The 23,540-nt window shown below is 43.7% G+C and overlaps 1 protein-coding gene and 1 long non-coding RNA gene across 3 annotated transcripts in view; one reads left to right on the forward strand and one right to left on the reverse strand.

Moving 5' to 3' along the window:
• LOC134357084 (uncharacterized) overlaps nt 1-22,351 on the reverse strand; it is a 29,814-nt gene extending 7,463 nt beyond the window's left edge. Inside the window, exons 1-2 of the long non-coding RNA XR_010020496.1 lie at nt 22,188-22,351; nt 15,253-15,293 (exon numbers count right to left, since the gene is read on the reverse strand). This is a non-coding gene — a long non-coding RNA (uncharacterized LOC134357084). The remainder of the gene's footprint in view (nt 1-15,252; nt 15,294-22,187) is intronic.
• The window catches only part of tafa4b (TAFA chemokine like family member 4b), a 360,145-nt gene that overhangs the window by 298,793 nt on the left and 37,812 nt on the right, over nt 1-23,540 (forward strand). The window lies entirely within an intron of this gene.

Consider the following 23,540-nt stretch of genomic DNA (forward strand, 5'->3'; position numbering starts at 1 on the left):
AAGCTGCACAATTTTCATTTTCACCAAAGCTGAAAATTTATGGCCACTGCTTCCCATGGCGATGGGTCAAGATGGGGTAATAGATAAAGGACTGCAGGTGATTATCTTATCCTGAAAATACAGGTATGAGTGGATTCCATGATCACCTCTAAAGGCATGCAGTACTAATTAAAACCTTTGCCTCAAGAGATTAAATAGATAAACCAGAACTCATGTTATAGTAGGATTGCTGAAGTGGGAATATTAATATTTCAAATAATGCTTTAGTATTTAGTGATGTTATTTTCTTATGTATTCATAGTTACCCCATGCAGCTATAAGTAGTGTCGGGGAGTATTCGGGAGTTAGGTTGCATAGCAAAATATTAAATTCAGCAACCAATCTTTAGAACTGAACATGGATTGTAGAATAAATTTAAAATGCAGCCCTGGACAGTAGTTTCCTAGAGCTGTAGACAGCAGGTAATTGACAAGCTAGCCAATACTGAATAACATTCATTTTGGGTATCTGGGATGTGGGTGTGAGAAAGGAGGTGTGAAAATTATATGTAATTCAAAGGAAGTGTTGTAGATACACTGTAAATATAGAATTGTCCTTTGATCTTTATCATATAAAATGTCATGTAATATTGGGTTGAGCAGGCCTCTTACTTCAAATAGTGTCTCGTTTTGTTGAATAAAAGACTACTTTATATCTACCAGCTGCGTCTCTCTGGTGACTTTGTTCACATTACAACAAGTAGCTCCCATTCTATACCCCTATAAAAAGACTGATATAATAATTTACTTGTACTCGACTGGCAGAGTGGCATAATTGTTAAACTGACATTCTCCAAATAATAAAATTAGAGCAGAACATATGCCTATTGTCCCAAATCCTTGCTTCTTGTCTATGACTGATTTGTGCTTTGATAAGAAGGCAATCATAATGGGAAGACGACGAACATAAAACATGAAACATAAAAGCAGTCGAATGACCCTGATTATACGAGCGAGGCTCCTGCAAAAATCTAATAACAAATTGCTAAACAAATAGAAAGCTGCAAAGCTCCAGAGGTTACAATGGGGATTGCCTAAAACCTGAACTGCTCTGTGTGGGTAATAATGTGCTAACCATAAAAAATGTATAACCTCTTCCCTATTTGTAGTTTGCAAAGAGCTGTATTAAGCTTTTATTGGCAGCATTCAAACAGACAACACGTTAAATGATTTAAGACGAGTGATGTACAATTACAAGCATGTGCGACTAAGGCCTTCTGCAGTGGTCCATTGTTCGAATTGCAGGTTTTCCCATTAGCTTTCAGGGAGATTGACCAAGCGATGATCTCTGTGTTTTACATTGAGAGCACAAGTAGGTGCAACACATTGGCAAGTTCAAAATAATGAACAGCAGAGCTTATTTCTTCAGGACACATCCGTCCTACTATTTTTTTAATTGATTCGGAGGAGGGAGTGCAGCATAAATACGACTATCGCAAGATTACAAAATGGTTCTGTTCCTGGGAACTGTCCATGGGATGATTTCTTCATGCGTCAGAAACATCCGTTTTCTGACATAGCCTGTATCATATTGCTCTATAAGTACTTGCTATAATTATTTCATTTCACTGAATACTCATTCTAACACCACCCATAATTAAACTAATGGAATATATAGTGTTAGATCATTAATGAATAACATGATACATTATTATTATTGTCCTTTTACTTTTTCTCAGCTCAAGCTGGTAAAATTGAGGTATGGGCATAGCCAAGCACGCTCATTTCCCAATTATTGGGAATCTTCTGACTATTCTAGCAGTGTTTAGTATTGGGGTTTTCTGGAGATTTTCGTAAATATTGCTATGTCGGCCTAATTGTTAATGCTGTTGTGTAGTGAATTTGGGGTGATGCCTGTTATAGATACTACAACTGGGACAATGTATACCCGGAGCATGTTCCATAGTCTTTCAATTTCCTCTTTTAATTCAGCATATTTCTGGTGGTTTTCAATTATTGATTTCTGTATGTTATGTGTGTTTGCATTGGCTATATCTACTAAGTAAGTTATTCCTGCTTGTTTATCCTGTAATATTATATCTGACAGTTATTATGGATTGTCCTATCTGTAATAATGGATTGGTCGTAATACAATTTGTAGGATTCTGTCTCTAAAACTGGATCAGTATTGTATTTGTAGTAAGATATGGTGTCTTTTATGAGCTTGTATTTTAAAGCAAGATTTTGGTGAATGAGGTTTGCCACTTGATTGTGCCAGTGTAAGTAATCAGGTTGAGTTAAACTGCTGAGCAACACACACAAAATGCTGGAGGAACTCAGCAGGCCAGGCAGCATTTAGGAAAAGAGTACTCTCGACATTTTGGGCTGAAAGGCCTGCTGAGTTCCTCCAGCATTTTGTGTGTATGGCTCTGATTTCCAGCCTCTGAAGATTTTCTCTTGTTTGTGAGTTAAACTGCTGCAGGATCCTGTAATGTGTTGGATTGTTTCTGGCTTCCCTTGGCATTATCTGCATTTATTGTCTGGAATTTGTTGGTCTTTTGTTTTGCATTTTTGATAATCTTTTAATGTTAACTACCTGGCCCTGTCTTGCCACAAGGAGCCCCTCTATTTCTGAGAAGAGGTGTCCAACTCTGAGCCAAGCATTCGACAGTTCCTTGTTGACATCCAGTCTGCTCATATTGTGGAGATATCTTCTATGGAGAGTCATGCTCTTCGATTGATTCTCTAGTGACAATTTCTTCATTTTTCTGGATTGTGGTCTTATTGAAGTTTAGTAGTGTATACTCATCAGAATTGCATATGCTTGTGTGGAGTGCAGATTCCTGTTTTTGTTGATGAAAGTATATCCTTAGAAACTTTATCTAACTGTTGTGTAGATATTTAATGTCTGTTATTCCTCTTCCCCCTAGGTGATCTAAGCACATTCAAATGTACATGTTTTCTGAAATTTGTCAGTTCAATTCTTATTTTTCTTTGTAAATTTTCCAGAATAGTTTTGGACCAAGATATAAAGCCAAAAGAATACGTTATTGTAGGTAAAGCAAAAGTGTTTATTGCCTTTGTTATATTTTTATTATTGAGCTCCATTTGACAGATTTTCTTAAACCTTGAAGTAAATTCTGTTGGAAGTTTTCCCTTTATCTCACCATCTATTTTCTTTGCTTGTTGACAGTCCAGATACTTACAGTACATGTTTCATAGTCATCCATCGGTTGTTTTGTGTCTTGCTGCTCTGTTTTATATTCTACTAGCTCTATTGCATCTCTCTTTATGTTTAATGTTCTGCACTTACCTAGTCCAAAATTTATGTTTATATCTTTAAAAAATAGTTCTACTATTTGAATTAATTACTTTAGCTTTACCAATGATGTGGAATTTCAAATCGTCCATGTATAGAAGGCGCATCAAGGTATAATCTCTTTGGTCTTAGAGAGTCACCCTGGAAAATGCCTTGATTTATTTTGATAATCGTGGTTGATCTTTCTTTGGTTGTCAATAGATAGTTTGATTATAGTACGTCAATGCTTCATCAGATATTGTAGGAATTTCACAAATATTCGGTGTAGTTTGTATATATTAAGAGCTTATGTCAACCATGAGTGTCAGACAGAATCAAATGCTTTTTGGTAGTTAATATAGCAACATGAAAGATTTCTGCTTTTCTGCTGGGCTTCGTTTAGAATTACAGAGTCTGTTATTGGTTGTTCTTTACATCCTTTCATAGCTTTACAGCATCGTTTCTACTCTTCTGTAATTATATTGTGGTTATCTAAGTGAAGGCAATTAATTGCAAGATCCTGTCTTCTTCTTCATGTGCCTTGCGTGTTATACACTTGGGCGATCATGGCTTTCCACATCGAACGATCCCATGCAGCATCAATGATATGTCACACACTTAGATCTGTTAGTTCTTTCACAGCGTCCATATATTTTCTTCTTTGCCTTCCTCTTCCGCGTTTCCCAGGCATACGGCCTTGTAATGTAAGGCATTCTATTTCTCCCTTTCTGATGACATGGCCCAGGAATTTAAGTTTCCTCTCATTTAATGTTCTCATTAAAGATCTTTTTGTATGGGCACATTGGAGTACTGTCTCATTAGTTACCCTATCTCTATATCATATTTTCAGCATTCTTCTAAGATACCACATTTCTGTTGCTTCTAAGTTTCTTTGGAGTTCTGGTGTTAGAGTCCATGTTTCGGAAGCATACAGCAAGATTGACCAGATGTAACATTTTAGTAGCCTAAGCCTTGTTGTCATAGAAATGTGTCTGTTGGTAAAAATGGGTTTCATTTTTTGGAAGTTGGTTTTGGCAATGGCAATTCTTCTTTTCATTTCTACTTTACTTCTAGCATCTTGTGATATAAGATACTACAGGATGAATAAACTCTTCTCAGGCTTCCACCCGGGTATAGGTATCAATTTTAACTGACGTTTCAATGACAAATTCTGTCATCTTCATCAGGGACAATGCCTGGGCATGTCTTGCCTCGTGGTATTTATACCCCTGTAATCCGTCCTTCCTGATTGGTTAGTCCTCATCCAATCAGTTTTCCACTGTCCCACCTTGTTTACAATCAAATTACAAGTCTTAGAGTGAGACCATCGGCTTTGTTGAAATTCTTTTCCTCCAGTTTTATTTCAATGGCTTCCTTCACCAGGCAGTCCCAAAAGCTATCGGTGCAGTACAGTAGTTTTGTACCATTGAAGTCAATCCTATGGCCTTTGCAATAGGATTCTGCTACCGCCAATTTCTCTGGGTAACCCAAACGGATACACCTCCTGTGCTCCCTGGTGCAGGTTTCTGCTGTTCCATTGCCCTGCCTTGCTGATATACGCTGCTCCACGTTCATGGAGAATCCTGTAAACGCCAGCTGTCCTGAGTCCCAGATCACTCTTAACCCACATAAGCTGTGATTTGAGCTTCCTTGTGGGTTTGTGGATGGTATTAATCCGGTATTTCTTCAGGATCCTGGTGATCCTTCCAGAATCTGTGGAAATATAGGATAGACAGGTGGTAGCAATGTGTTCTTCCTTGTTGTTAGGTTTCCTGGTTTTTCCATTGGCCCTTTCACTCTCCTTGCAGCCATTCTGTAGGAACGTTGTGTGTAATAGTCTTGTTTCCTTGTGGAGACACTCCGGGTCCAACATAGTTTTTTCATGCTTAATCAAAGTAGAAAAAACTGCTCTGTGTTGGAAGGCATGATGGTAGCAGTTATTGTTGGGGTATAAGTATGTGTGAGACACCATATCCGAGGCTACCGTCCATTTTCTGTAATGTTAGAATGTCCAGTAATGGTAGGCAACCATCTCCATTGTAAATTGAATGTTTGGATGTATGTTGTTCATATGATCGTGGAACTGTTGGAGTGTTTGGAATCCATGAGGCCACACTACAAAGGTGTCATCAATTTATCTGAAGAAGCACTTGGGGCACAAGGGCAATGAATTCAGAGCCCTCTCCTTCATGTAGAAATTAGCAATAGCCAGTGACAAGGGTGATCCCATGGCCACCCTATTCATAGTAGTTTCCCTTATAAAGGAAGTACATTGATGTAAGGTTGTGTTCAAAAAGGTCACTGGTACCCTTATCAAACCTTGACTGCAGGAGGACCAAGCTGTCCTTAAGGGGAACTCTCATGAACAGGGACACCATATCCTCTGGGTTCAGCTGAATGTTGGTTATCATTTTTACCAAGTTGGTCGAATTTGTGATGTGATGCTCACGGCTCCCAACAAAGGGAGACAGCATGGTTGTTAAATGCTTAGCGAGGCAGTAAGTCAGAGAATCTATCCCACTGATGACAGGTCTCAGGAGGGAACCCTCCTTGTGCATCTCAGGGAGCCTGTAAAGTCTTTGTGGTACTGGCACCTGAGGCAGAAGTGTCTCACGCAAACTACTGTGCGGCACCAATGGTTTTTGGAACCACGTAGTGAAGTAAACCATTGAAATAAAACTAGAGGGAAAGAAGTTTAACAAAGACAAAGGTCACGCTATAAGAAAGAACTGGAGTTTGACTGTAAACGACATGGGACAGCAGAAACCTGATTGGGCGAGGGCTAACCAATCGGGGAGTAACAACAGGGGTATAAATACCACCAGACAACACATGCCCAGGCATCATCCCTGATGAAGATGGCAGAGTTTGTCATCAAAAGATCGATTAAAATCGATACCTGTACCCAGCTGGAAGCCTGAGAAGAGTTTATTTGCAATATATGCCAGGAAACAACCAGATCCTTTTTCACTGTACATGATGTTACAATTTTATATGCAATGATATTTTGATAGGCTATTTGTGATTTTTCCTTTACATTAGCGATAGTTTTTACCTTCTGACAAAAATTAGGACACTTTTTCATGAATTTTAGTAAAATTGTTGATATGCAGTACAGGTGTCCCCTGCTTTTCGAACGTTCGCTTTACGAAACCTCACTGTTACGAAAGACCTACATTAGTACCCTGCTTTCGCTTTCAGAAGGGGTTTTCACTGTTACGAAAAAAATCAGCGCGCGATAAAAGGCAGCGCGCACCCGAGCATCTGCTCTCCCCAGGAACTGCATTCTCGCTGGCATTGCTTAAGCACGTGTCTGTGAGCAGCCATTTGCAAGATGAGTAATAAGGTATCGGAAAAGCCTAAAAGAGCTCGTAAGGGTGTTACACTTAGCATAAAACTAGACATAATTAAGCGTTTCGATCGTTGTGAACAAAGTAAGGACAACGTGAGTTTGGCTTGTGGAAGCTGACGAACATGATGTTGAAGAGGTTTTGGCATCCCATCACCAAGAACTGACAGATGAAGAGCTGATGCAATTGGAAGAAAAAAGGATAACAATCGAAACCGAATGAGTCATGATGAAGTACGACTTTAATTTTGAAAGGGTACGTCAGTTTAGGGGATATTTGCAGGATGGTTTAAGTCCTTACAAAGAACTGTGTGATAGAAAAATGCTCGAGGCTCATCAGTCAAGCAAGCCTTCCACATCAACCACAGCAGATGACGAATCTCAACCTTCGACATCGAGGCGAGCAGTCATAGGAGAAGATGACCTGCCTGCCCTGATGGAAACAGACGACGAGATGACACTCCGGTGTCCCACCACCCCAACCCCCAGGCCACGGACAGATACCGATTCGTGGAGAATGCAATGGTAGCCGGGAGGCACACAGCACATCTTTAAGAAAAAAGCCGAAATAAACATGCTAATTAATTAAGTGCCACCGACACGTAATTATCGGCCCAGATCAGAGACGACGCAATCGGAAATCGGCACTGATCTGGGCCGACAATTACATGCTGGGTGGCACCTAATTAATTAGCATGTTTGTTTCGGCTTTTTTCAAGATGTGCTGTGTGCCTCCCGGCTACCGCTGGACCCCTGCATGCTTTGCAGCAATGTATCGCTCGGCGGCCTGGAGGGTGGGGGCCACTGCACCACCCAACCTGTGGCGACTCAGTCCAACCCACCATCATCTGTGTGCTCGGTGCTATCTTCCCGATTCCGGTAAGTGATACTACACTGTACATACATTATTTCTATTTTCATATTGGCTGTGTATTTTTACGTGTTACTTGGTATGATTTGGCAGCTTCACAGCTTAAAGGTTACTGGAGAGCGCTTGTGCCGTGTTTTTGCCAACAGCGCTTGCGTGAGATTTTCTGCTGATGGCGCTTGCGTGAGATTTTCGCTATGGAGAACAGTTCAGTAATGATTGTGGAAAAGTATTTCTACTTTATATAGGCTGTGTATTTATCACATCATTCCTGCTTTTACTATGTGTTACTGTTATTTTAGGTTTTATGTGTTATTTGGCATGATGTGGTAGGTTATTTTTGGGTCTGCAAACGCTCACAAAATTTTCCCATATAAATAAATGGTAATTTCTTCTTCGCTTTACGACATTTCGGCTTACGAACTGTTTCATAGGAACACTCTACCTTTGGATGGCGGGGGAAAACTGTAATAGGTACGGATGAAGGCAAGTAAATTTTTTATAGTAATATTTATGAATATTATAACTTTTCCAGTTGTGGCTTTTAGCATGTCCATTATAACTTAAGGTGTTTGCATGTTATCAATTGTGTGAGCGTGTTCACAGAAAGAATTATCATTATTACTGAAATAATTATTTGTTTCAAAGGTGCTTTAAAATCTATGGAGGAATTTGCATAAAGTTGGATTTCCATAAATCAGGTCATTCATAATCTGGGGAGCCCCTCTTTTCAGTGTAAATTATGGTTCTTACTTCTGCAATCCCAATAATTGCTATTCTGGAATGGTTTTTGAGGACTGGAAAATTGTAGGTCACTCCACTCTTTAAGAAGGGAGGAAGAGAGAAAAAAAGGAAATTATAGGCCAATCAGCCTGATGTTAGTGGTTGGTAAGAAGTTGGAGTCCATTACTAAGGATGAGGTTTAGGGGTAGTTGGAGGCACATGATGATATAGGCCAAAGTCAGCATGGTCTCCTTAAAGGGAAATCTTGCCTGATGAATTGGTTGGAATTCTTTGAGAAAATAACAGGCAGGATAGACGAAGGAGACAATGGATGTTGTTGTTTACTTGAATTTTCAGATGGCCCTTGACAATAGACAATAGACAATAGGTGCAGGAGTAGGCCATTTGGCCCTTCAATCCAGCACCGCCATTCACTGTGATCATGGCTGGTCATCCACAATCAGTATCCAGTTCCTGCCTTATCCCCATAACCTTTGATTCTGCTATCTTTAAGAGCTCTATCCATCTCTTTCTTGAAAGCATCCAGAGACTTGGCCTCCACAGCCTTCTGAGGCAGAGCATTCCATATATCCACCTCTCTCTGGGTGAAAAAGTTTTTCCTCAACTCCATTCTAAGATGAGAGCCCATGATATTACAGGAAAGATACTAACATGGATAGAAGATTGGCTGACTGGTGGGAGGCAAAGAGTGGGAATAAAGGGGGGCCCATTCTGGTTGGCTGCCAGTGACTAGTGGTGTTCTGTAGGGGTCAGTATTGGGACTGCTTCTTTTCAAATTATAGGTCAGTGATCTTGATGATGGAATTGTTGGTATGCTGGCCAAGTTTGCTGATCATGTGAAGATAGGTGGAGGGGCAGGTAGTGTTGAGAAAGCTAGAGTCCTTAAAGGTTAACTTGCGGGTTGAGCCAGTGATAAGGAAGACAAATGCATTGTGAGCTTGTGGTGACCCACTTTCTGGCACACACGAACCGGCTCACAACAGCGCGCGCAGACAGAGGGCCGGCCCCAAAAAGGGCGCCAGGCCATCTTCACCAGCAGGGGGAAAATCCCGCGTGCAGAAAGGGTCTGGGAATATGCATTCCCCACAGCAATCCCGCCCCAGGGAGGGCGGGAACGGGAAGGCTTTAAAGCAGGCCGCGAAGTTTGAATAAATCTCTTTCATCGCAACTCTAACTCACCGACTCCGTGTGGTTATTCTAGCGCTGTGTGTAGCACACCGCTACAATTGGTGACCCTGACGGCCCAAACGATATTTGGACCAGAGATGACCGACGCTGCATCTGTTCACGCAGTTTCGTTAAAACTGCCAAGCTTCTGGACGCTGCGATACCAATTATGGTTTGAACAAGCAGAAGCACAATTCCACATTCGGCAGATAACCTCGGAGTCCACTTGCTACTACTACGTGCTGAGCTCACTCAACCAGGAGACAGCTGCACAAGTTGAGGAGTTTATACAGTCGCCCCCGGAGGACGGCAAATACACAGCATTCAAAGCCCTGCTCATAAGGACTTTCGGACTCTCACGGTGTGAACGAGCACGCTGCTTAATGCACCTGGACAGTTTGGGAGACAGGCCGCCGTCAGCATTAATGAACGAGATGCTGGCCCTGGCTGAAGGACACAAACCCTGCCTCATGTTTGAGCAGGCGTTCCTAGAGCAACTGCCCGAGGACATATGCCTGCTGCTGTCCGACGCAGATTTCAGCAACCCCCGGGAGGTGGCGGCCCGAGCAGATGTGCTGTGGAATGCCAGGAAAGAGAGAGGGGCATCCGTCGCACAGATCACCAAGCTGCGTGCCCAACGACAGACCAGACTAGGCCCGGCAGCAGAGCCTACAAAACCCGGTGACGGGAGTGAGGAGCCCAACGAACAATGGTGTTTCTACCACCAGCGGTGGGGCACAGAGGCCCGCCACTGCAAACCACCCTGCAAATTCCCGGGAAATGCCAGGGCCAGTTGCCGCTGATAGCTACGGTGGCTGGCCATCAGGACAGCCTCCTGTACGTCTGGGACAAGCAGTCGGGACGCCGCTTTTTGGTTGACACCGGAGCGGAGATCAGCGTCTTACCTCCAACGAGTTACGACACCCGCAACAGAGAATCGGGACCCACCCTGAGGGCCGCAAATGGCAGCACAATACGAACCTACGGCACCCACACGGTGCGGCTACAGTTCAGCTCCAGCCGGTTCATGTGGGACTTCACACTGGCTGCCATGGCCCAACCACTCCTGGGGGCGGATTTTCGACGAGACCACAGCCTGCTGGTCGACCTGCACGGGAAGCGATTAGTCCACGCCAAGACGTTTCAAACGTTCTGCCTGGGTGAAGCAAAGTTGCCAGCCCCACACCTGGACTCCATCACGCCGTCCGACGATGAATTCACCAGGGTCCTGTCGGATTTCCCATCAGTACTGACACTGCAGTTCACGGCAGCCATGCCCAGACACGGAGTACAGCACCACATCCCGACCCAGGGACCACCCCTCCACGCCCGTGCTCGAAGGCTTCCCCCGAACAAGCTCCGACTGGCGAAGGAGGAGTTCAAGAAGATGGAGGAATTGGGGATCATACGACGGTCCGACAGCCCATGGGCTCCCCCCTTCACATGGTGCCCAAGGCAACGGGGGGCTGGAGACCATGCGGTGACTACCGCAGACTGAACGAGGCTACAACGCCAGACCGCTACCCTGTGCCGCACATTCAAGACTTCGCAGCAAACCTACACGGCTCAAGGATCTTTTCCAAGGTAGACCTCGTCCAGGGATACCATCAAATCCCTGTACATCAGGACGACATCCCTAAAACAGCACTTATCACCCCGTTCGGACTTCTCGAATTCCTCCGAATGCCTTTTGGTCTAAAGAATGCCGCACAGACTTTCCAGCGGCTAATGGATACGGTGGGACGCGACCTGGACTTTGCATTCAACTATTTGGATGACATCCTCATAGCCAGCAGTAGTCGGCAGGAGCATCTGTCCCACCTCCGCCAGCTCTACTCCCGCCTGAGCGAATTCGGCCTTACAATCAACCCAGCTGAATGCCAGTTCGGACTCGACACCATCGACTTCCTGGGCCACAGGATTACTAAAGATGGGGCAACCCCGCTGCCCGCCAAGGTAGACGCAGTCCGCAACTTCCCCCGACCCAACACAATCAAAGGCCTGCAGGAATTCATGGGTATGGTGAATTTCTACCACCGTTTCCTCCCCTCAGCAGCCCGAACCATGCGACCCCTGTTCACTCTGATGTCGGGTAAGGGCAAGGACATTACCTGGGATGAAGAGGGCGCAACTGCTTTCGTTAAAACCAAAGAAGCCTTGGCAAACGCCGCGATGCTAGTGCACCCCAGATTGGACGTCCTACTGCCCTCACGGTGGACGCATCCAACACAGCGGTCGATGGAGTGCTGGAACAACTCATCGAGGGTCGCTGGCAACCCCTGGCGTTCTTCAGTAAACACCTACGACCACCTGAACTCAAATACAGTGCTTTCGACCGGGAGCTATTGGCACTATACCTGGCAATCCGGCATTTCAGGTACTTCTTAGAAGGTAGGCCCTTCACCACGTTCACAGACCACAAACCGCTTACCTTTGCGTTCATGAAGGTGTCCGACCCCTGGTCGTCCCGCCAGCAGCGACACCTGTCCTACATCTCCGAGTACACGACGGACATCCGGCATGTCTCTGGAAAGGACAACGTCGTGGCGGATGGACTTTCCAAACCTACCATACAGGCCCTGTCCCAGGGGGTGGACTATGCAGCGCTGGCAGAGGCACAGCAGGCAGATTGCTGAGATCCCCAGTTACAGGACTGCAGTCTCCAGTTTGCAGCTCCAAGACCTCCCTGTAGGCCCAGGTGAGAGGACCCTACTATGTGATGTAGCTACTGGCCAACCCCGCCGCGTCATCCCAGCAGCCTGGCGCCGGCGGGTGTTCGAATCCATTCACAACTTAGCGCACCCGTCCATCAGGACAACCGTCCGGCTGGTCGCCAACAGGTTCGTGTGGCACGGACTTCGTAAGCAGGTCAGTGAATGGGCCAAAACGTGCACGCAGTGCCAAACGGCCAAGGTGCAGCGGCATACCAAGGCTCTGCCGCAGCGGTTCGAACCCACCCGCCGGAGGTTCGACCACATTCGTGTGGATATCGTGGGGCCTCTGCCAGTGTCGTGAGGAGCGCGGTACCTCCTAACTATGATAGACCGGTTCACCAGATGGCCAGAGGCAGTCCCGCTCACCGACACCACCTCCGAATCCTGCGCCCGAGCACTGATCACAACCTGGGTAGCCCGCTTCGGGGTACCGGCCCACATTACCTCCGACAAGGGCGCCCAGTTCACCTCCAGCCTGTGGTCGGCAATGGCCAACCTTTTAGGATCTCAGCTACACCACACAACTGCCTACCACCCACAGTCGAACGGACTAGTGGAGCGCTTCCACCGTCACCTGAAATCGGCTCTCATGGCCCGCCTGGAGGGGCCTAACTGGGTGGACGAGCTTTCCTGGGTCCTGCTCGGAATCCGCACGGCACCCAAAGAGGATCTGCACACCTCGTCGGCCGAGTTGGTGTACGGCGCACCCCTGGTAGTCCCAGGAGAGTTCATACCAGCCCCAAGGGGGCAAGAGGAAGAATCTGCAGCAGTCCTGGACAGACTACGTGAGAGGCTCGGTAACCTGGCCCCCATCCCCACTTCACAGCACGGACAGAGCCTGACCTGCGTACCCAAAGACCTGCAGAACTGTAAGTTTCTTTTTGTACGACGGGGCGGACACCGGGCACCGCTACAGCGGCCCTACGAGGGGCCGTTCAAGGTGATCAGTAACAACGGGTCCACGTTCCTGCTAGACATTGGGGGGAGAGAGGAGGTTTTCACGGTGGACCGACTCAAACCGGCCCACGTGGACTTGGCGCAGCTGGTCCAGGCTCAGGCACCGCGGCGCAGGGGCAGACCTCCCAAACAGAGGCCGATCCAGACTGTGGACATTGGGGGAGGTATCGCCGGTTCTAGGGGGGCGTTATGTGGCGACCCACTTTCTGGCACACACAAGCCGGCGCGCGCAGGCAGAGGGCCGGCCCCAAAAAGGGCGCCAGGCCATCTTCACCAGCAGGGGGGAAATCCCGCGCGCAGAAAGGGTCTGGGAATATGCATTCCCCACAGCAATCCCGCCCCGGGGAGGCTGGGAACGGGAAGGCTTTAAAGCAGGCCGCGAAGTTTGAATAAATCTCTTTCATCGCAACTCTAACTCATCAACTCCGTGTGGTTATTTTAGCGCTGTGTGTAGCACACTGCTACAAGCTCTCATTTTAAGAGGACTTGAATATAAGAACAAGGATGAAATGCTGAAGCTTTATAAGGTATTATGAGCAGTGACTGTATTGTGAGCAGTTTTGGGCTCCTTATCTTAGAAAAGATATACTGGCTTTGGAGAAGGTTCAGAGGAGGTTCATGAGAATGATCCCAGAAAGAAAGGGTTACTGTATGAAGAACATTTGACGGCTCTGGGCCTGAACTCACTAGAGTTTAAGAGAATGTGGGAGGGTCTCATGGAAACCTATTGAATATTGAAAGGCTTAGATAGACTGAATGTTGAGAGTATGTTTCCTATAGTGTGTGAGTCTAGAACCAGAGTGAACAGCCTCAGATGAGAAGGGATTTCCTTAGCTAGAGGGTGGTGAATCTGTGGAATACATTGTCACAGATGGCTCTGGGGGCCACATTATTAAGTATATTTAAAGCAGATGTTGATAAGCTTTTGATTAGTCAGGCTGAAAGCATAAGAATGAGGTTGGAGAGGGATAATAAATCGCCATGGTGGAATGGCAGATATGAGTCAATGGGCCGAATGGCCTAATTCTGCTCCTATGCCTTATGGTCTTATGGTCTACTATAACATGATGAATTGGTCTCTGCTGAAACGGTGATTTGTCGAAAGTCCCAGCACTAAAGATTAAAGAACATAGGGATTTTCTGATCTCAGCATGTTTGTACATTCTGCAAAGGACTTTATTAATGGTTTAGACCCCATAATTGATATTGATGATGAGGGTAGTGAGGAATCATGGTCATTAAAAGTGAGAACGTCATTGAGAAGGTTGATTGACCACATGTCCGCTTTAATGAACAGGGTGAGTCTGAGCCTATCACTGCAGGCCTAGGATACTGACTCTTGTGTGAGGAAAGAATGAAAAAATTCAACGTGCAAAACTGAGTATAGAGAGCCAGCACAGTAATTATAAAACTGACTGATCATTCAAAGAACAGTTAGATTGGAAACCTTTGTTGTTCCAACAGAGTTTGGGAGCTCTTCAAGTTGTATTGTGAAGGGATGGATATGTTTATGCATTTTAAAAAAATCATTTTTAAAGATCTGCAATATTTTCTTGAGGTCTTTGATGGCAGAAAGACTTTAGGATGTCAAGAAGTTAGTCACTCACATTGTGATACCTCAGCATCTGACCTGCTCTCATTGCCACGGTGCTAGTGTCACTGGTCTATTTGAGTTTCTAGTCATAGGTGATCTCCTGATGATCTGCTCAGTGATGGTAGTCCCATTTAATGCCAAGAGTATCTGGTTAGATTTTCCCCTTCTGGAGATTATCATTGTCTCACACTTCATTGACATGTATGTCCTTTTGCCATTTCTTGGTCCATGCCTGAATATTCTGAGCCATGCTGCAAGCATGGACTGCATCATTTGCTAGGAAGTTTGCAAATGAAATTGAGCATAATGCAACCATCAGTGACCATTCCCTCTTCAGACTCTATGATGGAAGGAAGGTCGTTGATGTTGGACCATAAGAATAGCTGGGTCCAGGACTCTACTGCCAGGATATCCTGCAGTGTTTTCCCTTAGGTGAGCTAATCGACCTGGAACAACCACATCATTTGTGTAGAGTATGACCAATGATTGGAATGTTTCTGCTTTGATGTCCAGTGATCAGTTTCCTGAAGATTCCTTGATGCCACACTCACACTTAACTCAAAATTAATCACTCTTGCCTTACCTCTGGAATTCTCCTGTCACGCGGTCTGGGGCTTTGTGATCCTAGAGAAATTCAAAATGTGCATCAATAAACAGATTATAGGTTAGCTCCTGCCAACACATAAGCCTGTGGATGATGAAGTAATCAGATAGAAATTCACTGCATTGAAATTGCCCTGCTTTTTATGTACTGAATAAATGATTTCCCCATTATAGCAATATAAGTAGCTAGTGTTACACAGAATGACCCTCTTTGGAAACAATTGTACACATTAAATGGATGAAAGGGTTCAGACACAAGTCTGAATGGAAACATTAATTCAGTTTTGTGCTTAATCCACTTAATCCAGCACAAGTGGTGCATGCAAGCTCAATTTCAACGTTTAAGGGCAGTTTGGATAGGTACATGGATGGTGAAGATATGGATGGCTATGGGCTTGGTGCAGGTCGATGGGGATAGGCAATTTAAATGGTTCAGCACGACCTAGATGGGCTAAAGGGCCTGTTTCTATAGTCATAGTCATACTTTATTGATCTCAGGGGGAAATTGTTTTTCATTACAGTTGCACCATAAATAATAAATAGTAATAGAACCATAAATAGTTAAATAGTAATATGTAAATTATTCCAGTAGATTATGAAATAAGTCCAGGACCAGCCTATTGGCTCAGGGTGTCTGACCCTCCAAGGGAGGAGTTGTAAAGTTTGATGGCCGCAGGCAGGAATGACTTTCTATGATGCTCTGTGTTGCATCTCGGTGGAATGAGTCTCTGGCTGAATGTACTCCTGTGCCCACCCAGTACATTATGTAGTGGATGGGAGACATTGTCCAAGATGGCATGCAACTTGGACAGCATCCTCTTTTCAGACACCACCGTCAGAGAGTCCAGTTCCATCCCCACAACATCACTGGCCTTACGGATGAGTTTGTTGATTCTGTTGGTGTCTGCTACCCTCAGCCTGCTGCCCCAGCACACAACAGCAAACATGATAGCACTGGCCACCACAGACTCGTAGAACATCCTCAGCATCGTCCGGCAGATGTTAAAGGACCTCAGTCTCCTCAGGAAATAGAGATGGCTCTGGCCCTTCTTGTAGACAGCCTCAGCACTCTAAGACTCTAGAACTCCAATTTCTCACAGACAATTCATATTGTCCACAAGCAGAGTTGTCCCAGGTAGTGACATAGTGCAAAGGAAATATAATGCATAATTATAGACATCATGCATTTAAAGCAGAGGTTACCAACCTTTTTTATGCTATGGACCAATACCTTTGTGATCTCTAGACCCCAGGTTGGGAACTTCTAATTTAATGTAAACTTTGAAAGATCTGTTTATTGGCTTGGTATAAGCAAAGTTATTGATGGTTGAGGTAGTAGGTTAGGTGCCAATATGTCAGAAGGTAAAATAGAACACAAATCCCTAAAGCAACATTTCAGGAATGACAGTGGCCCATACAACCATTGGACCATTCCAACTGGTTTCACTTGATTATTTAGAAAAAGGAAAGGAGAAGTTAGTACTAGTCAATGTGGTTAGAATTAAAACATGGAGTCATGTACTACCACAGAATGCATAATAGTTAAGATATGACTTGTCACACAGAGACTCCCTAAAGAATTTGTACCAGATGGTAGATCAAGTTCAGATTTTTTTTGGTTTGAATGATTCCTGAAGAACAATGGATTAGAACACTATTTTCCTTCTCCTTACCATGCTGGTTCAAACTGAAAGGTGGAAAAGCCAGTTTGCATGAAATATGAGATATGGAGGAAACAAGTTACGATCAAACTTAGCCTTGAAGCAACAACTTGAAGCTTTTCTCTTTAGGTATAGGACAACCTCACACTCTACAACAGAATATTTCCTACTGAAATGTTAATGAATAGAAAGCTTAGAATATGGATGAATCTCACGCAATTAACCTGGAAGGAAAAGGGAGGAGAGGTGACTAATGCAGGGACTGCAAGTCACAAGGAGATTGCACGACTATAATCATGTACTGAGACCTCACAATAGGTCAAAGATGAATAAAACGAACACAGAGAGATGATGGAAGTATACTGTGTTTATGTATAGGAATTATCTTGTGAAAAATAGAAGTTTGTAAAAGTCATATTGACTTGAGCCTTCCAAAATGAGTCCCAACTGTTACTGAAGCAGAGTAAATATATAAAGTTTCACACAACAGCTAATGAGAGACCAGATTGTACAGTCTGGAGATGGGTGACACCCTAACAGCACTTGCTGAAGAAACATCTTTAAGACAAGTGATACCTGCATCATTTTGAAGCTGACAGAAGGTGCAGAAGCCAGAAGCTTAATTAATTTCATAAAATTTGTGAGTGGGTTAATCTTCTTTATTAAAGAAAGCAGTATAAGGATGTTGTTGCTTTAGGAACTGTGCTGTGTGACTCTGGGTGGCAATAATGTTCTATAGAGTGTTTCAGAGATGTAGTAAAATAGAAACATAGAAACCAGAAAACCTACAGCACAATACAGGCCCTTTGGCCCACAAAGCTGTACTGAACATGTCCTTACCTTAGAAATTACCTAGGGTTACCCAAAGTCCTCTATTTTTCTGAGCTCCATGCACTTGTCCAGAAGTCTCTTAAAAGACCCTATCGTGTCCACCTCCACCACCATCGCCGGCAGCCCATTCCACGCACTCACCATTCTCTGCGTAAAAACCTTACTCCTGACATCACCTCTGTACCTATTTCCAAGCACCTTAAAACTGTGCCCTCTCATGCTAGCGATTTCATCCCTGGGAAAAAAACCTCTGACTATCCACAAGTTCATTGCCTCTCATCATCTTATACACCTCTATCAAGTCACCTCTCATCCTCCGCTGCTCCAAGGAGAAAAGGTTGAGTTCACTCAACCTACTCTCATAAGGCATACTCCCCAATCCAAGCAATGTCCTTGTAAATCTCCCCCACACTTTCTATGATTTCCACATTCTTCCTATAGTGAGGTGACCGGAACTGAGCACAGTACTCCATGTGGTGCCTGACCAACATCCAATATAGCTGCAACATTACCTCTCGGCTCCTAAACTCAATCCCACAATTGTTCTTTGTCAATCTTTTTATTAAGTTTCAAAATTAATAAACATAACAATAATAGTAATGATACACAGAGATCGAGATTACATTAATAATGGTTAACAGGTACAAGCACAGATTCCAAGTAACAAATATAGTTTAGCCTCCCAATCTCATAGTAACTAACCATGAAGAAGATATTTTATAAAGAGAAAAAAAACCTAAACTAAAATAAAACAACTAAACTAAAAAAAAAGACAATTGATGAAGGCCAATGCACCGTATGCTTTCTCAGCCACAGAGTTAACCTGCTCAGCAGCTTTGAGTGTCCTATGGACTCGGACCCCAAGATCCCTCTGATCCTCCACACTGCCAAAAGTCTTACTATTAATACTATATTCTCCCATCATATTTGACCTACCAAAATGAACCACCTCACACTTATCTGGGTTGAACTCCATCTGCCACTTCTCAGCCCAGTTTTGCATCCTATCAATGTCCCGCTGTAACCTCTGACAGCCCTCCACACGATCCACAACACCTCCAACTTCCAACCTTTGTGGCATCAGCAAATTTACTAACCCATCCCTCCACTTCCTCATCCAGGTCATTTATAAAAGTCACATAGATTAGGGGTCCCAGAACAGATCCCTGAGGCACACCACTGGTCACCAACCTCCATGCAGAATATGACCCGTCTACAACCACTCTTTGCCTTCTGTGGGCAAGCCAGGTCTGGATCCACAAAGCAATGTCTTCTTGGGTCCCATGCCTCCTTACTTTCTCAATAAGCCTTGCATGGGGTACCATATTAAATGCCTTGCTGAAATCCATATACACCACATCTACTGCTCTACCTCCATCAATGTGTTTAGTCACATCCTCAAAAAATTCAATCAGGCTCGTGAGGCACGACCTGCCTTTCATAAAGCCATGCTGATTATTCCTGATCATATTATGTGTCCCCAAATGTTCATAAATCCTGTCTCTCAGGATCTTCTCCATCAACTTACCAATCACTGAAGTAAGACCCACTGGTCTATAATTTCCTGGGCTATCTCTACTCCCTTTCTTGAATAATGGAATAACACCTGCAACCCTCCAATCCCCCATCTCCACTGATGATGCAAGGATCATCGCCAGAGGCTCAGCAATCTCCCCTCTCACCTCCCACAGTATGCTGGGATACATCTCATCCGGTCCCGGATTTTCTTTAAAAAAGGTAAGAAAAAGGAAGTCGCATAGTATAAAGTATTATTCTTGAGGAACAAAGGTTGTAATGTTGAGTCTCCTAAGCACTGTGTCATGTGACTACCTCCTCTCTGGTTTATGACAAGGATTTGTAGCAAGTTCCAAATAGGCAATCTGTGAAGAGCTCCTGAATGCCCCATCTTTATATCTTGAGATCCTTGTGCCCCGTGTTTAACAGTCTACACAATCTGCAATGGACCAGTGCTTTACAATGGGCAGTATTTTTATCCAGAAACAGTGGAATAATTGTGTAGTGTTTAGACGGACCAAAGCTTGCCGGATTGAAAGACTACTGATTAGATAGAATGGCTTCAGAACCAAGTTGCATTCCGGTTGGAGAGAAGTAAGAGACAGGCCATGGAAAGTCTTCAGAATGAGAGGCTAAGATTGGAAGTCAGAAGTGATATTAAAGGCTTTGGTCATAGAATGGCTGTAGGCTGAAGCAGAAGTTGAAGTCTTGCTTTTGGGGGAAAACACGAATTCAGAGCAGACAAGCGACTGGAGGCCAGGTCTAAGGATAAATCAAAGTATAGTGGCAGGAAAAATCAGATAAGGGGATAGGAGTTACTCAGGGTCCAGAACAGAGAAGTGATCAGAGGCAAAGTTAGGAGGCTGCATTTGGGGGTAAGTGGACAGCGGTGAGGTGGGGCTTTTGGAGGCCTGGGTTAAGAAGATGATTGTCATGGAAGGGTGGTTTACACCAGAGAGAAGAATAAAGTCATTTATTTAGGTAGGATGTTGAAGCAGAAAGAGCCTTGGAGGCTTTTGGTATTGGCAGGTAATTAGTACCATGATATGGGTGTGAGGGGAAGCCAGATTCTTGTCAGTGTGGTGAAATTAGATCTGTGGTGAGAAGAAGACAAGAAGTGAAAGTACCTTGTAAACCAGTCCAACCAAGGTTAAATTTAAAATGGTGGTTAATTTTAAAGCACAAATCTAATATCACTCTTCATGTGAACCACCAACTCCTTAAGGGCTTGATTGTCTCTGTCTTTTTTAGTGGATGAGTTGCAAGTGGATAGGGCTTAGTTTTAGCTTAATATTTTTGCATCTTGCTTGACTCGAACAAACCCATTGCTGAAGGTTAAAATACCAACATCACCACCTCTCCCCACCATGCTGTATGGATCCTCCCAGTAAAAGACTACACTCTGGAAGTTCATCAAGTATATCAGTGGATTCGGCTGTACCTAACTGAGCACTTACTAGGAAATCTGTCATTTTAAGATCTGCAAGGGTTTAAGCACATCATCACCTTCACAGAGCATCCTGAAATTGGCATTAAATCTGCCCTCGTCAGAATCATTTCTTCCGGGAAGTACATTTTTTGGAAGTTCCATTTATTATCTTTATATTGTATCCTTGCAATTGGTAGAGCAAGAGTGTGAGATAAATTTTTTGTCAATAAAGGAATATAACAAGAACTTCTGTAGAAATTCATCACTGGTTGGTATGGTTAAACTTGCTTTATAGTTGTGACATTACTTTCTTTCTTCAAAATTCAATTTCAGTAAGATTACAATACCATACAAACTGCCAATGGATTTGCAGACAGTAAGTTCTATTCTTCCATCTCTTTTATGAAAATGTGCAAAATTTTAACTTGCATACATTTTCTTTTGTTGAGAGCAACACTAAATCTCAAAAACTGTGTATTAGAGAGAAAAAACGATTTCCAGAGACAAATTTGGAGTTCTTGGTTCACTGCTTTCCTGATGAAATGGACAGTCAGAGAGCAGATGGAGAATAAAGCAATGAAATATGATTTTTTTGACAATTTAGAGATAAAAGGTTTCATCGTCTATGGACCACTAATGACAAGGCATGTGGGAATAAAAATAATGCCTGAAGCAATGCAAAATTCAAGCACACTGTCACGTCATGGCTGATATGAAGTGGTAATCCAGATAGCTACTTCATGAATGAGACTAGCTGTAATTGTAGAATCAAGGATTCTTGAAAGCAGGGTACATGGAAACTTTGTTTCATGTGATCAGATAACAATGGTTTTAAAGCTCAGTTTTATGTGTCTGCTGAGCGTGGTGCGCATACTCTGTTGGCACCGGAATGTGTGCCGACACTTGTGTGCTCGTCCAAGACATCCTTGGGTGTATAGATTGTTCGTGAAAGTGATGCATTTCATTGTCTTTTAATGTACATGTGACAATTAGACTTGATTCTTGAAGCCGAAGCCTTTTTGAGAACACCACTACCATTTGTGAAGGATATAATCATGAAGGTAACTGATAGAGTCACAGAAAAGTACAGCACAGAAACAGGTCCTTTGGCCCATCTAGTCCATGTTGAAACCATTTAATCTGTCTACTCCTGTTGACCTGTACTGGGACCATAGTCCTATGAAACCCCACTGGTTTCCTTGGCTGCGTAAGTCTAGGGAAGACACCCTGCGGTCCCGCCAAACCCGTGAGAGTGAGATGGCTCGACCACCCCAAACCCTGGTCTGTGTGGATGCTGTGTAACTTGCTACCCTGTTACAACTCAGTGCCATGAAATAACAGACAGCACACTGCATACGACTAAAGGGATTATATTTATGAAACTTACTGAAACTAAAGAGTTAGTAAAGAAGAGAAAGAAAAAAAACAAAAAGGGCCCACTATAATTAAACAGTCAAATGTGCTCAAGATGGAGCTCACCTTGAACTTCTCTGTCACTCACGTACTGGGCCCTTGGTCAACGTGAAAGCACACACCACCTTCCAGACGGCGCTCACAATCCATCTCGAACAAGTGGGTCCCCCACTGTGTCGTATCCTACAACCAGTTCTCCCCAGCGTCTTCTCTCTTTCTCTCCTGCCGGACAAAAGCCCCAAGACCAAGCTTAGTGTCCCTCACCAAAAAAAACCTGCTTGCAGATGCACCATCCTAATTGGATGGCACACATTCCTCATCATCCCTTATCTTTAAAAATAACCCAAACAGGCTGAAGCAGAACAGACTGCTCTTACAGAACTGCTAAGTGAAATACCTACAGCACAACAGTAAAGGTGTGAAGCAGGGCATTACACCTACATACCCTTACCATCAGTGTACCTATTTTATTGCTTAAGTGTTCAAATCGAGCTTGCATGCACCACTTGTGCTGGCAGCTCATTGCACACTTTCATGACCCTCTGAGTGAAGAAGTTTCTTCTCATGTTCCCCTTAAACTTTTCACCTTTCACTGTTAACCCACGATGTCTGGTTGTGGTCCTTACAACCTCCGTGGAAAGAGCCTGCTTGCATTTACCCTATCTATACCTCTTATAATTTTGCATACCTCTATCAAATCTCCTCTCAATCTTCTTTGTTCCAAGGAATAAAGTCCTAACCTATTCAATTTTTCCTCAGTACTCAGGTCCTCCAGACATGACAAAATTCTTGTAAATTTTCTCTGTACTCTTTCAGACTTATTTCATCTTTCCCATAGGTAGGTGACCAAAACTGCAAGCAGTACTCCAGCGTAGGCCTCAGCAACATCTTATATAACTTCAACATTACATCCCATCTCCTGTACTCAATACTTTCATTTATGAAGGCTAATGTGCCAAAAGCTTTCTTTAAGACCTTATCTACCTGTGACGTCACTTTCAATGAATTATGGACCTGCATTCCCAGATATTTCTGAATTACAAGAAACGCAATATTGATGTTAAGGATACTATCAGAACGAGCTACTCAACTGCAAAAAGATTTGCTTGCTTGTTTTATCGACTGCACAAAAGCATTTGATAAAGTGAAGCACAATAAGTTAAAATATTACAGAAAACTCTAGATCTAGATTCAAAAGACCTCCGCCTAAACAGAAATCTGGACTGGGAACAAACTGCCGCTGTAAGAATAGATGGAGAAGTGAGTCAGTTTACGAAAATCAAGAGAGGCATTAGACAAGGGTATGTTTTCTCCCCTGATTTATTTTATGTGTACTGTGAAACAATATTACAAAAAATAAGAGACATCTTGGGAATCAAAGTTGGTGGTGAAAACATCAATAATTTCAGATATGCAGAT

The sequence above is a fragment of the Mobula hypostoma genome, chromosome 15 (genome assembly GCF_963921235.1).
Source record: "Mobula hypostoma chromosome 15, sMobHyp1.1, whole genome shotgun sequence".
NCBI lineage: Eukaryota > Metazoa > Chordata > Chondrichthyes > Myliobatiformes > Myliobatidae > Mobula > Mobula hypostoma.